Source organism: Passer domesticus, chromosome 2, assembly GCF_036417665.1.
Source record: "Passer domesticus isolate bPasDom1 chromosome 2, bPasDom1.hap1, whole genome shotgun sequence".
Classification (NCBI taxonomy): domain Eukaryota; kingdom Metazoa; phylum Chordata; class Aves; order Passeriformes; family Passeridae; genus Passer; species Passer domesticus.
In genome coordinates this window covers 64455125-64468828 of record NC_087475.1, presented here as the reverse complement: position 1 = coordinate 64468828, position 13704 = coordinate 64455125, and the positions used below count along the sequence as shown (strand labels likewise).

General features: G+C 40.9%; 1 protein-coding gene across 27 annotated transcripts in view; it reads left to right on the top strand.

The window, feature by feature from the left end:
- Positions 1 to 11312, top strand: part of LOC135294061 (myristoylated alanine-rich C-kinase substrate-like) — a 37154-nt gene extending 25842 nt beyond the window's left edge. For 12 of the 27 annotated variants that reach the window (XR_010356211.1, XR_010356216.1, XR_010356215.1 and 9 more), the window contains one exon: positions 7797 to 11311. The gene's annotated coding sequence lies outside the window, so the exon portion shown is untranslated. Of the gene's footprint in view, positions 1 to 7796 lie in introns of all 27 variants that reach the window. The other 15 variants (XR_010356229.1, XR_010356232.1, XR_010356224.1 and 12 more) reach the window with 3 other exon arrangements.
- The last annotated feature ends 2392 nt before the right edge of the window (positions 11313 to 13704 follow it).

Sequence of the window (13704 nt, the reverse complement as noted above, 5' to 3'; positions counted from 1 at the left end):
GGCTCCCTAACTGAGGGCAGCAATTCATTTCTAAGGTTCTATTTACATTTTAAAAAGTCCCAAACCAGCAAACCTCAACCCTCTCCTCTTAGAAATAAATGCCATTATGTGCAGCTGTAACAATTCTCTTCCACCCCCTCCCCGCTCAGTTGTGCATTGACAGCTGCCTTTAAACTTGAACTTTCTCTACTCCTGCACAGCCTGCTACCACTTAAACTTCTTGACTAATATCACATCACCTTGAAATTGCAGCAGCAGCAGCAGATGTTATCTTGTCTGGGGAGAGGGTTTTCCAGGTCTGAATGCCAGAGCTGCAGTGGGATCTAATGCATTTCCCATGGAATCACAACCCCCGGGAGTCATAAAGCTGATTTTGCATACGGTGACACTGGGAGTCCCAGGTAGTTCCTGGGCCTTGGTACTCTCCTCTCTCCCACCTGTATCTTTTTGTGGTATTCACTAAAGCCAGGAGGCCATGTCTGAAAGGAGCAGGAGATTGCCTCTCCCACATCGTGCCCACCATTTGATGACTGCCTGTGCAAGGCTCATTTAGACCCATTAGAAGTCTCTTCCTGTTCATCAGGGTGACATACACGTGAAAATCCAGCTTCTCTTAACTTTCCTGCACAGCCAGCTGCTGCCCTCCAGATTAACAAATGACAAATTTTTCTAGAATATTATTTTGTATAAATACTGATGTGTTTTACATGGGTTCATTGTCTGCTACATACAAATCTGCAATCAATTCCATATTTATTTTCATTAAAAAATATAAAAATGGATATTTTCTCTCTAAAACAGTTTTCCTCTCAGTAGACACAGCTAAGAAGAACTATAACACATAAAAAACTAGCATTGCAGCAAGTTTCAGAGCTAACCTGTGGTATCTGTTTGCCTATGGCAAAAATGAAGCAATTGAATTAATTTAGCCATCCCTGCCTAGTCATATCCTCCATCACCATAATTTACCTGGCCATCTGATCATTTTGTTTTGTTCAAACTTTAGGCCCAGTTCTTTCTGCAGATTTATGCATGCAATGATATGCACAAGTCCCTTAGGTTTAGTGGGAACTATGAGTATGTCTCTGAAGGAAGAGCTCTAGATCAAAGCTCTATATGTTTTCACAAAACTTGCATGAAAACTACTCTGCAGAAGAGTAGTCTGTAATAGACCAGTGTGAATTTATTCTCACTCTTGCTTTTTGTACTGTCTGAAGGTATGATTTTCATAAAAATCTAAACTTAGTTGTAAAAACCTAGATTTTCATAATATCTGATATAAGTTACCAGTTTATCACTTTTACAACAAAAATAATATTTTTAGAGCTTCTAGAACTTCTTTATTCAGTTTGGAAGGGACTTAATGTTTAAGTTTAAATTTTTTTTCTTTTTATGCAATGTTCTGGCATTTATGACAGTGTCAAAATTAAAGCAGAAGACACTTTGAAATAAAAAAGAAGATAAAAATTTAAACTTGCTAAATTACACTTGCCTCTCTTGCTTCTGTGATTTTTAAAGGTAATTTAAATAAGAGTACTTTAGAGAAGTAGTTGCATGCTGTCATTAATTACACATTATATAATACTGTGAAAAAGTAGAATAAAAGTTAAAACCACATTACATTAAATAAAGGAAAATAAATTTTGAAAAAAACCTCTGAAATTAACTTTTTCAAATCATTAGACATTTTCAGTTTCCACTAAACTGAAAATTTCAGCTGTATTTAGTGATGTTCTAATTCTCTGACAGTCTCAATAGATGTTAAGAATCTTGGAGCAGGAAAATATGTAATTTCAAAAGACTACTATTACAATTAATTCTGCTCTCTTACAGTGGCTTTATTAAGCAAGGAACAAACACTGCCCTAAGTGTTTACTAGGAAGAAACTCCCCTTTCCAAACACTTGCAGTAACTGCTTTTTGTTCTATGGCAACCAGGTTTTGAAAATAGGAAGTTTCATTCTTTGCTGGTACAAACCTCCCACACACTTCTGCTTTCTCCTGCTTGCAGTGATTCACGGAGCTGTACTTTGCAGGCAGGGACCCAAAATGAGCCCTGGTGCAAGCAGCCCCTGACTCCCAGGCTGGCCCACAGCTGTCTTTAGGCTTGTGTCTGCTTTTCTGCCCAGGGTTCAGCCTTGCATGGAGCTGCACTGCTTAGGAGTAATTTGATTTAACAGAGGGGATGAGTGAACAACTCCCTTGGCCTTCATTGGAAAACGAAAACAATGTCTCTGGCAAAAAAAATCTGCTTAGACATTACACAGTCTTTAATGGTGCTGTGCCATGAGGTGCTCACTGAAGCATCCTGTCTCCTGGTGTTCTGAGCTCAGCATTTCCCTTGTACTCTGAGGACAAGGATATCTCCACAGCCTCATCATGGTACGCTGAGGACAAATTGCTCCCATCTATTGGAAACAGCACTATTTCTACCATTAGAATGAAAAAAAATTATTTGTAGGGAGTTGGATTTTTTTTTTTTCTTTGCAGTCAGTCAGGGAATTCTTCCCTTTTTGAACTTGCTTAGCAATATTATAATTGTTCAGAGAAACAGCCTCCCTTGAGCCAACAGTATCAAAAAAGCAGACAGGCTTAGTTTGTTCCAATCATCTCTATCTTTTTTTCCAAACTCAGTGAGCAGTCCTTGTGGCCAGGCAGAGGGATGGAAAATCCTACTCTGGGTCTTGATCTATCAAGAAGAAAACAGTAATTTAGGGAAAGGTAGGAGAGATTCAGGTCCAAGAAATACTAGAAGATAAGAAATGTTTGCTTTTCCAGAGTTTTCTGGTCTTGCTGAAGGCAGCAGTTCCATAAAACTAGCCAGCTGAAAGGCTTGCTAAAGTAAATACAGGGGTTACCTTTAGATAGCCTCTCATTGCTAGTGCGGGAATAGCCAGCATTACAAAGAACGTGAATGTCTGGTACAGCTCAAATGGATTTGTGCCAGGACTCCTACAATGTGCTCCTGCTGTCATGGCCCCTTGCTTTGTCATGTTTGTTTAAAATAAAATCACTGGCTGGTGATTAACACACACGTGCACGCACACACACACACACACACACACAAAACAACAACAACAAAAAACCTAACAAAAAAGTCCACTTATGTTTTGATATATTTGCTGGGTCTGCATCACTGGTACATGTAAAAGACCATGTTTTAGCTGGGAAGATTGCCATCAGAGACTGAGAGCTGGGGTTGCATCCAGACAACACAGCACAGGTTGTCCAGCTAACCACATGATACCATTATCCAGACATCCTTGAGGAAAGAGCTAGGAGAAGATGTGTCTGGAGATAATACATCTGCAAAGTTTCCCTTTCCTGAGTCAAATGACTGAATCACTTAAGCAGGATGATGCTCTCAACATGTCCTTGGAATAGTCTCTCCCTGGACTGGTGACTTTCCCTTCTCCTGCAGTTCTCTATTCCAACACCAGCATTATTAAGTGTAATTAGCTTCCTTTTCCATAACTGAAGCCTAGATTTATGCAGCTTTTTGTATTCTGCTACTTCAGTCCGCGTTCTGGCCCACATGTCACTTATAACAAAGTTGGCATTCTCAGCTAAAGCTGTTCAGTCTCTTAATGCATTTCAAGCCTGAGGCCGGTGTCCCCGTTACCCACTACTGAAGTAATTCAGTGTCAATCAGTTCCTCTGTCCCTTCCAGAATATGGAAGTTCAAAATCAAATGAGAATAACGATGTTATCATATTTCTTATAATTCCCTTTTTTCCTTTTGCACTATCCAGGTTCTTGCTTTTTTAAACTGTTCTCTCCCCCTCCTCCTTGCCATGTGTCCTCTATGAATCCAAAGCCCTCTCTCCTGCCCGAGGTGAGGTTCCCATGTGTTTTCTTACAGTCATATGGGAATTCAATTTGCTTGTCTTTGACTAACACTCTAATTCAGGCGCTAAATGCTGAAACCCCTCACAACAGCAGAAAACAATTCCTGCTCCATGTTTTCTTAGGGCCACATCTCGGGCTTTGCAACCCCAATACTCCAACAAACCTCACACTGTACCTTCAGAGGTTTCATATGGCTCATACTTCTTAACAAGGACCATCTTGTTAAGATGGTTCTTCCATCCTCTCTATTGTGCCTGAATGTTCCAGGAATTCTCCACAAATAAAATGGCATGGAATTTCTATCTTTCTGATAAAGAAGGAAGAAAATAAATCAATTTTTACACAATTTCTCTTCTAAAAAGTGATGCTATGTTTAGGGAAAACAATAAGGACAAAAAGCAGGTATTCCTAACCTTAGGAATAAAACTTCATCCAACCACAAGATGAATTCCCTTTGCATTTGTTCTTGCCAGGGACATACATAATTCTTGTGCTTATCATCGATTTTGCATGTCTGCTAGTGCTCCTCAATCCATGTGGCCCAAAAACCCCCAGCAAAGATACAGATCCAGCAGGAACCTCAAGTTTGATTCCCTCCATGTTCTATAATAAGCAAGTACTTTGCATGGGAAAACATTTCTATATCAAGCTCTTATTTCTTCATTCTCTGAAGAGGAGTGTTCTATAGTTACTGAAGAAGCTTGCGCCATATGGTCCCACCTACATGTTCTTCCTTCCTGTTTTCACAGTATATTTTGCGCTATTTAGCCACTTTTTTTTGTTTTGCTGTTGATGTACTCACAGTGATCCAACAACAACTCGTTTCTTGCTGTTCAACTGTAGAATTGTGACACGAACCATTCTGTGCCTGTATGTGATTGAGTCTAATAGAGGGATGGTCATTTTTTCCATAAACTGTTCCTTCCAGTTGCATCCTCTCTGATCTCCCATTATTAGTAGTGATAACAGTGTTCTTGTAACAACAGCCAGAGGCTTTGGCCTTTAGCTACAAGAAGCACTGAAATATGGGGTTTTTTCCTTTTCTTTTTCATAATCTATTAAGGTCACAGCAAGATCTGCTTTACTTTCTCATTTGGTTTCCCCTTTATTAAACGCAAATATGTTTTTATGTTGCTAAGTGGGAATGTTGTTAAGTAGAAAAGACAAATCTGCAAAATTAAAAGAGTGCCAAATGCCCTGTGCAGAATTAATTTGCCTGTCCCTGCCCCCATCTGCCACTGCTCACAATGCTTTTTTTCTATCATAGTCAGAGAAGGCAGAAACTTAAAAAAAAAAAAAAAAAGGCAATGACAGGAAAATAGGAAAATTGAATTTAAAAAAACACAAATGGGAAAAAAAATAATAGAAGTCATTATCAACAACTAGACAAGAAACTCAATGAGCTACAACTCTGTTACCCAACTGAGGGTCATGTCCTGAAACGTCTATGGAACATCCTGAAAATTTCCTGAGCTATTAGAAACTTAAACTATTTAGTCTTCAGTCCTTATTAAAGAAAAGATTAATCATGGCAGAATGTTTTATATTATACCTGCTGTGTGAGGATCACTCCACAATTTATAAAGTCCAATGTTGTGGCTGCTCTGAAAAAAAAATATTCCTATTGTATGGAAAAATGCATTTGGGTGTGCAGAAATTCAGGCTATTCTAAAATAATTTTTATACTGTAAGTTATACAATAATTATAAATGGAAATAAATTAAGTAAAAAGGATATAAAATATTTTCTATAGTTACCCAAGTTAGTCCTCAATTTCTCTTAATTTCTGTTCTTTTTTTTAATATGTTATGGATACAAATTTTTAAAAAATGTAAAGTTACACAGAATCTGTGAATCTGTCACTCCACAGCATATATATTAACCATCTTTGGGTACACATTAAGGAAGTTGACTGTGAATTTATCTCTTTTTTGTTTCATTATCTTGGGAAATCATCTTCTGCTCTTGGTTTAGAGGAGAAAAACCAATCAACCAACCAAACAGAAAAAAAAACAAAACTCATCACCTACATAACTTAATTCCTTTTACTTTTTAAGAGATAAAGTCTTTAAGATGAGATACAGACAATCATCATCAGACTTTTGCAAGACTGTTTCCAAAGTGAAACGTTTTACTGGCATGACTATGATTAAATAATTAAGCAAAACTTGGTCAGAAAAGTAACAGAGGATTCCTTGGCCCTGTTTGGTGATTTTTTTTTTAATACAGGCAAAAATTAGGTTGAACTGGGCCACTTAAATGATGGGTTCAGTCCTGAGAATACTTGTGAGAAAATCCAGCTTTTTACATCTGAGCAGCCTCCACCAAGTCTAGAGGAAATATTCCCATGTGTACAATTTTCTCAGATTTGTAGCACCAGGACTTAAATTAGGAAACAGTGCTGCAGGCCTGCTTGGGGGGGAAAAATAGAACAGCTGCACCTAATATGTGTCATTATTATTACTGGTTTAATCTGTCCCCTGTGCAAATAAAATTATGCTAAAATGGCATTTGCCTAAACTGAACTTGAGAAACAATTAACAAATGTATTTCCAAAGCATAACAGAGGCTGGAGGATCCTCTGCCACTGGTGACACACATGGCTGTGTGCAGGGACATGTGGAGATGTGCAGAGCCAGGGGCAGGGGTGTCCACCTGGTGTCTCCTCCTTCATCCCTGGCTATGGGGGCAATGGGGCAGGCTCCTGCACAAGGATGGGCTTTTTTGGAGGTGGAGTCCTTTTCCCTGTATGTTCTCTCAAAGCCCAGGAGTCTGGCACTGAGTACACATGGCTTCTTTTAGGCATCTTCCTCCCTAAGCACATAGGATTTAAGGATATTTCCAGGAGATCTGTGTGGATCAATGGTCACTCAGATCATGGTCCACATGGAGCTGGAGGGAATGAGGGAAAATTACAGACTGTACAGGCTGAGTGCAGGAAAAGACAGGCTGTAAAATGAAACATTGAGAGATATTCCCCAGGAGGCTGCTGAATGAGTGAAGCCTACTCAAGGGCTGCTTTGACTTGCACTCAGTCCAGCAGAGGTTTTATGTGAGCACTTACCACAGCAGCTGCAGCAACCCACAGCAATCCAGAGAGCACCTTGGAGATGCAGGGAACCAAAGGTACTCACAGGCTGAGGGTGGGGGCTCTCTAACATCCTGAAAAGGGGAAGCTCTTAGCAAAGTAATAAATGGGACATGTGAGCCTGTCAGCATGTCCGGTATAGCATCATTCTGTTTCAACTCTCACACCATTTAGAAAGTTGCAAAGAAGTATCAGTGCATGTGGAGAAAATATTCCTCTGTGCAGCCGGACTACCAGGATTGCAGTCAGGTCTTGTTGGTATACTGTGTGAGATTTCAGTGGCGCTTGGGTTTTGGGAAAAAAAGAGAGCATGGGTCCATGTCAAGGGGGAGATGTACAGGGAGGAATTCAGAACTCAGAAAAGATCCCCAACAGCAGAATCTCCATTGTAAAGGAGGAAACATGAAGTAAGTATCCAAAGACACTATAATCTTTTATTTCCAGATACAACCAATTGGGCGCCTTTAAAATGCAGAGATGAAAGTGCAGCATGTTGCTTGTATTGAGAAATTATCTCAGCAAGCCAGAAAGGAGCAAATGCAAATTAATTCTGGAATAGTTAGGAGTGCTGTGATGGCAGGTGTGAGCCCCTCTTCTCCACCCCAGCACTGTCCAGTGCAGCGTTGTACACTGGGTGCTGCACAATCTTCTCCGTCCAGAGCTCTGCATGACTATGTGCAGCATCAGGTTCTTCTGGGCTGGCATCAGTTGTAAGAGATAGGTGACATTTCCAGACTTACTTTTCTTGGACTTGGCTCAGGTGTGAGTTGGGGAATGAGGAATGTTCTGAGGGGTTATAAGAAGGAAAACATCCTGGGTGTTTCTGACTAAACTGAGCGGTGTGCTGCCCACAACTGCAGGGGTGTTGACAATCCAGATAGCCGCATCACATTCCATGTTCTCCAAAATACTTGTGAAAAGATTCAAGTGAAGATGCCACACAAGCAGATAGCACTGGCCATCTGGAGAGCTCCGGATTTCACCCAGAACCTTGGCTTGGACAGCTCTGGTGTTGTAAGGATATCTGCATGGTGGTATGCCATGGTGCAATGTCTACATTCATGACGTAAAAACATCCACGTGAGAGACCTGATGATGAGCATGTCCAGTGCAGTGTCTGGGATGGTCAGCAAATATTAGATTCATCTTTTCTGGCATTTCTGCTGCTGGGCTTGTTAGGAAGCACAGCAGTTTTGCTGTACAGGTGGTGTCAGAGCAGTAGAGAGCCTGGGCAAAGGGCTCAGGCCCTTTGCTGGGTGCCTCTTTGCTAAACTGAACCAAGCAGGGCCCTGCTTTCTTGGGGTCTTGGACAACTGCTTGGAGTTCTAACCTATTAAGCCAGCTCTGTCTGTAACTGTTTTCGTCTTCTCTGCACACCAGGACTCTGAAAGACAAACTCCTAAGACCTTGTTTTGGAGCAGCAGACCTTGGGATCAGATTCAGACAGCTTTCTACAGGCTGCCAGTTGGTGTTATGCAGTTCAGTTATTTCACCAGCTACTTTGGTGGGAATGAGGGTCATTTCACCCCTCACTGATTTGGGCTGCTGGGACATGGCTACCTTTCTAGACAAAGGAGGGCTATAGCCATGATGGCAATTTTTTAAGGAAGTTTTCATGTAAGTGTTATGTAAGCACGGGTTGATTATTCTTTCCAACTTTTTAAATTTATGTATGATATTCACTGCTATCATCTTTATGGCACAGAGCTTTACGGCTGTGATTTTGAATAGTGTTACACATTGTGCATTTGTTTTGTTTTCCAGAATGACTGGAATGACTTGGAGTCTGTTTATATGCAGTTCTCACAGATGCAGATAGGTCTATGTTGCTTTTCTACTCTAGTCAGTGTACTCTACCAGCATTTCAACGTCTGCTAGTCAATAACACTTATTACAGTAAAAGGGAAACCTGTGATGATCTTCCTGAGTACTGTGCCAGGTGAATGGCAAACACAAGAAGTGTCTTGACTAGATAGAGGATCTTCACACATTTTGACAGATGCACTATATACACAGAAAATGTAGTGGTATTTTTCCAGCCATGAGAGTCTCACCCTCTGCATGAACATCAAAGGGAACATACCCGGAATATTCAGCTAGATGAAGAGTGTGAATTCATCACAGATTCCTCCTCAGCATCTGCCTAGACTTAAAATAAGCAGATCCAGAAAGATTACTGCGTCAGAAGCGGGGAGAATCCTGCCGAAGGTGAATTGCCTCTTTCCTGAATGCTGCCAAGAGGTGGGTGAGGCAACTCTACATAACCTCTATGATGCTTCTGCTTGGTCTTTCAGCTAGTCGTAGACTGGGATGACCTTGAAAGGCTGATAACTCCCTCACTGGTGGCACTGGAAGGCATTTGTAGAAGAGTACTGACTTTTCTATAGCTCTTCCTGTTTTTTGTACAATTGATGGAGGTGAGCACTCTTAGCACTCAAATCCTGCAGGGCATCTGTTTTTCACTCATGTGAAATCTATATGTAATTATCAGCTATTACTAACTCTTAGTTATGGCATATGTACAAGTAATACAATCTGTATTGTAAATGGCATATTTGTGATGCACAGCACTTTTTCAGTACAGGAGACAGTCAGGACCTGGCTGCAGGCTTATAGTCAGAGCATGAACAGACCAAACTGAGCTGTGACTGTCAGAAAGGGAAGAATGTTAAAAGAAATAATCAAATTTTCCTACTTTAGAAAAGCAGAGCGTCTCACAAAACAACACAGGGAAAAGCCTCAAAGCCATACTGTACTCACCTGGCTTGCAAGAAAAGTCCCGGAGTAGTGCTGCCTGTCATTTATTCATATGGATCTTGACATATTAATAATGCTATGTAGAGATGACAGTCCACTATTCTGCATGGGGAAGACAGACGTGCAGAAGTTTTTACACCTTATTAACAAATGCAGTGTGGAGAAGGAAATGTATTGCCCAGGAAGAGTGCTTCAACATGGTTGAGACCTGGACACAGCCTTGCTACATCCAGCTTTCGAAAACCTCTGGCTTCCTTTCCACCCAGTTGTTATCCCTAGGGGTCCTTGCCTGTAGTTAAAGAGCTGAGCCTGTTGTTTTGTGGTCAGTACCAGGTTATTATGTTCTCTCCTAGTTTCAACCAAGGATTTTTATTATTATATATTTACAAATCTTCTATATTTTGAAAGTAAATTTTTTTTTTTTTATTTCTAGTGCCAAGAAATAAAGACATTTCAAATGGAAAATACCTGAGTTTTTACATGTAAACATATACATGGCTTTGACCTTTGGAACTTCTGAGAAACAGTCCTGGTTTGTAAATACAGTGAGTTGGAATAAGTAGCTCTGTAGTGAGTAATACCATTATCTCATCAAGGAAACTCCTCACATAAAAAAATTAAGGACATACAGAAGTGTTTATGGGGTCAGGGTTTCAGAGCACATGATGAGTGCAATGGAAATCCCTAAACCAAAGAGACAAGTGTCCACACCTTTGATCCATGAATTACACAGCCCTTTGCATTCACTAACAACCAGGCATCAGCCTTGTGTAACAACCCTCACAAATATTTTCATAGTCCTTACTTTACAAGTGGTAAAGATTCAGTGGAGAATACAGTAATTATTCTGATTTATGACTGGCTCAGAGAAGTGAAGCGGCTGTGTCTGCTCCAAGGTAAGGAAAGGGCTTTGAAACAAAACAAAACAAAACAAAACAAACAAAAACAAACAAATAAAACCTGACAAACCTTCCATCAGTCTTTGCTTCTCAATTAGCTGGCTGATGGTGCTCCAGCCTACAATGAAACTATCTAAATGCTAGATATCTAGCCAAGGCTGTTGTTTGGGTTCTCCTTGTAGGCGATGAGCAGACACTCAGCAGCCTTCCTGCTGGACTGGAATGCCTAAGCTTGGGACAAGAGACAGCCTTACAGGTGTTATCTCTCTCTGCATTGATTATAACTGGGTGAGTGACTCAGAAAGGACATTAAACCGAAGAGCAGCTAAAACCAAGCTGAAGGAGTTTCTGTTCTTACTAAGCAAGTTTTGACCTTGGATTCCCCACAGTTGACAGCAACCATGGAGCCCTTCAGAGCCTTTGGAGGCACCTCCTGACCAATGGGGCACAATGAGCTCAAAGCTTCTGCACAAAGACAGCCCATGTCTTTAAGTGCTCTGTTTTCAGGAGCATCCAGAGCTTAAGCACAACCTCTTTAAACATGGGTTGTATGTCGAAAATGTGATATGATCTTGGACATCTGGCAAGTATATGTATGTGCTTAATTGAGAGAATAAACATTCCTCAAAATTCAGAGTCCTGAGATTGCAACCTTGACTTTAACCTTTTGGCTTTCTTCACATCCTAGTAAATGCAATCTATCATGCATAGCACATCAGAGTCTACCCCAAAAATACTGGAACAGATCACAGTTCTATGAAGCTAAAAAAAATATTTGTGATAGGATTTAGAAATGTAAGATTACATTGTAATCCTCTCAAAAAGAAAAAATGAAAAGCTGAGGAAAAAAAAAAAAAAAAGAAGCAAATTATTCCTGCTGTGGCATATGAAAACTAGAAGAATTTAATTTTCTGGTCTGTTTGTCCTAGCATGCTTCTCTAGGCTTGTCATCAGTTCCACTGGAACACAGGGAATGTAAAAGATATTTTAATACAAATTACCGAATTTGATTCATTCCATTCTCCTTATAAAATTGTCTGCTGTAAAATTATGTCTAATGTGAAACAGTTATAATTTGCTTGCTACTCACTGTATTAATACCTATTAAAACTGACCACAGTAACATGCACCCAGTTGTTGCAACATGCAGTAACCCACAAGATTTATTTCAATGTGTCTGGGGAGTGCCAAAGCATGAAAATATATTGAAATTTAAAAGGTCTAATGTAATTATTATATAGCTCCTTGAAAAAACTGCAAGTCAACTTGGAATAGTACAGTCAGCTATTTCTAAATGTCACAGACCTCTTACAAATCTATTTTTGTGACGTTTCCTACATGAGTGGCACTTGTCACAGGATTTTTTAACCTCGATTTCAAGACTTACAGTGTCCATAGACCTCTTGAAGCACTGGAAGTTTCACAACATGAAACAGATTAATTTCAGAAAACACATCTATAAGCTGCGATAAAGTCACCTTACAAAAAGCCCTTACGAGCAGTGTGTTTATCATCAGTATTAATTAAAGCCTGGAATCTGACCCCAGAGTTAGAGACTATCCCAATGCTGGCTACAGATCAGTCCATCTAGCAAAACAAACCCTCTAAGCAATACCACATGGAAGACCAATGCTCTCCAGTAGGATTGGCCTTTGGTGATAAGATCAGTGGGGAGGCAAACATGACTAACAGTATTTCGGTGCTTTGATACCCTGGTGATAGGCACTATAAAAAACCTCAGACACTTTGTACCAACCTACACTCACCAAGTATGGCAAAGTGCCAGCTCAGCCCTTTCTCTTGATGGACAGAAGCAATGCTGGGGATGTTTTTTCTTCCCACAAAATAGCAAGTGGTGGACAGAGGTTCATGACAGTGAGGTGATAAAGTGACAAGAGCATTTTCTTCCTAAAGGAGCCACAGCATCTGCTTATAGGAGGAGGAAAATGGCAACCACAAAGTGAGCAAACCAGCCAATAAAGATTATTGTGGGCCTGCTAGCATGCAGAGTGCTAAAAATTTGCAAACTTCAATCCTTCCTGTGTATAACGTGTAGATCAAACTACCTCTTACTGCTTCCAGCTGTGGGAGGCTGAACATATGCAGCAGGAAACCTGCAGCTGCATGTAAAGGGAGGAAGGCACCCAGATGGTGTGTGCACAGATGGAGCAAGCCTGTGCTGACAGCACTGCCCCTCAGCCAGCTCCAGACAACACACAGGAGCTTCTGGGAGAGAGGGACAGCTCTGTGGGGACACTACAGTGCCCCCATGTTGTGTGGGGTTCATTTAGGCCTCATTTTGATGAATTTGGAGGTATCCTGACCTTGGTCTGGCCTTCTGTCCTGGGGGCCCTATGGAGCACTTGCTCAGGGGAGCTGTGGTGAGGCATATGGGGCGGATGAGGCTTAGCCAGAGGAAACCACGTAAATCTCAGCCATGGCTAATTTGTGGCTTCATCCACAAATCATTCAGGCAGACAAGGGCAACCTACTTCCATTGCAAGGCTGTAAACACATATATGTTTCCTAATCCCCCTGTTCTGTCTGAACCCAGAAAGCATTTACTAGTCTGCCTGGAAAGTCTCCTCTGCACCTAGTACCTCCTAAAAAAGGTCTGGTTTAAGACTGTAATCCCAGAACATCACAGAATAATCTACTTGCACTGGAGGGAACATCTGTAGATACAAAACTCTGGCTCTGTGAAGGAGGGTCACTCTGCTCTTCTCTAGGACTTTCCCCATCGGCTGTCTTTGGTACGTGTCAGCTTACTGGCCATTGAAGATCCCACTCTTTGCTCAGCAGAAGTAGGGCCTGTCTGAGTGAAAAGGACCCAAAACATTAAAAAAATGCAGCACCCAGGACCTTCTGCCAGCACTTCAGCCCTAAAATCCTTGCCTGTGGAAGCACATAATAATGGGGTCTCCTTGCTCGACTTGTTGGCAATGTGCTATGTTAATGTGACAGAGCAGAACAGAGGACTGATGAGAATAGATATTGCAGGAATACAGGGGATGAAAATAAGAGCATGAGATGGGAGAAATTCTGCTATCAACACTAATAAATTGTGTCCATTGCTATCATCAAAATGAGGACAGTGAACAAAGGGTGGGCT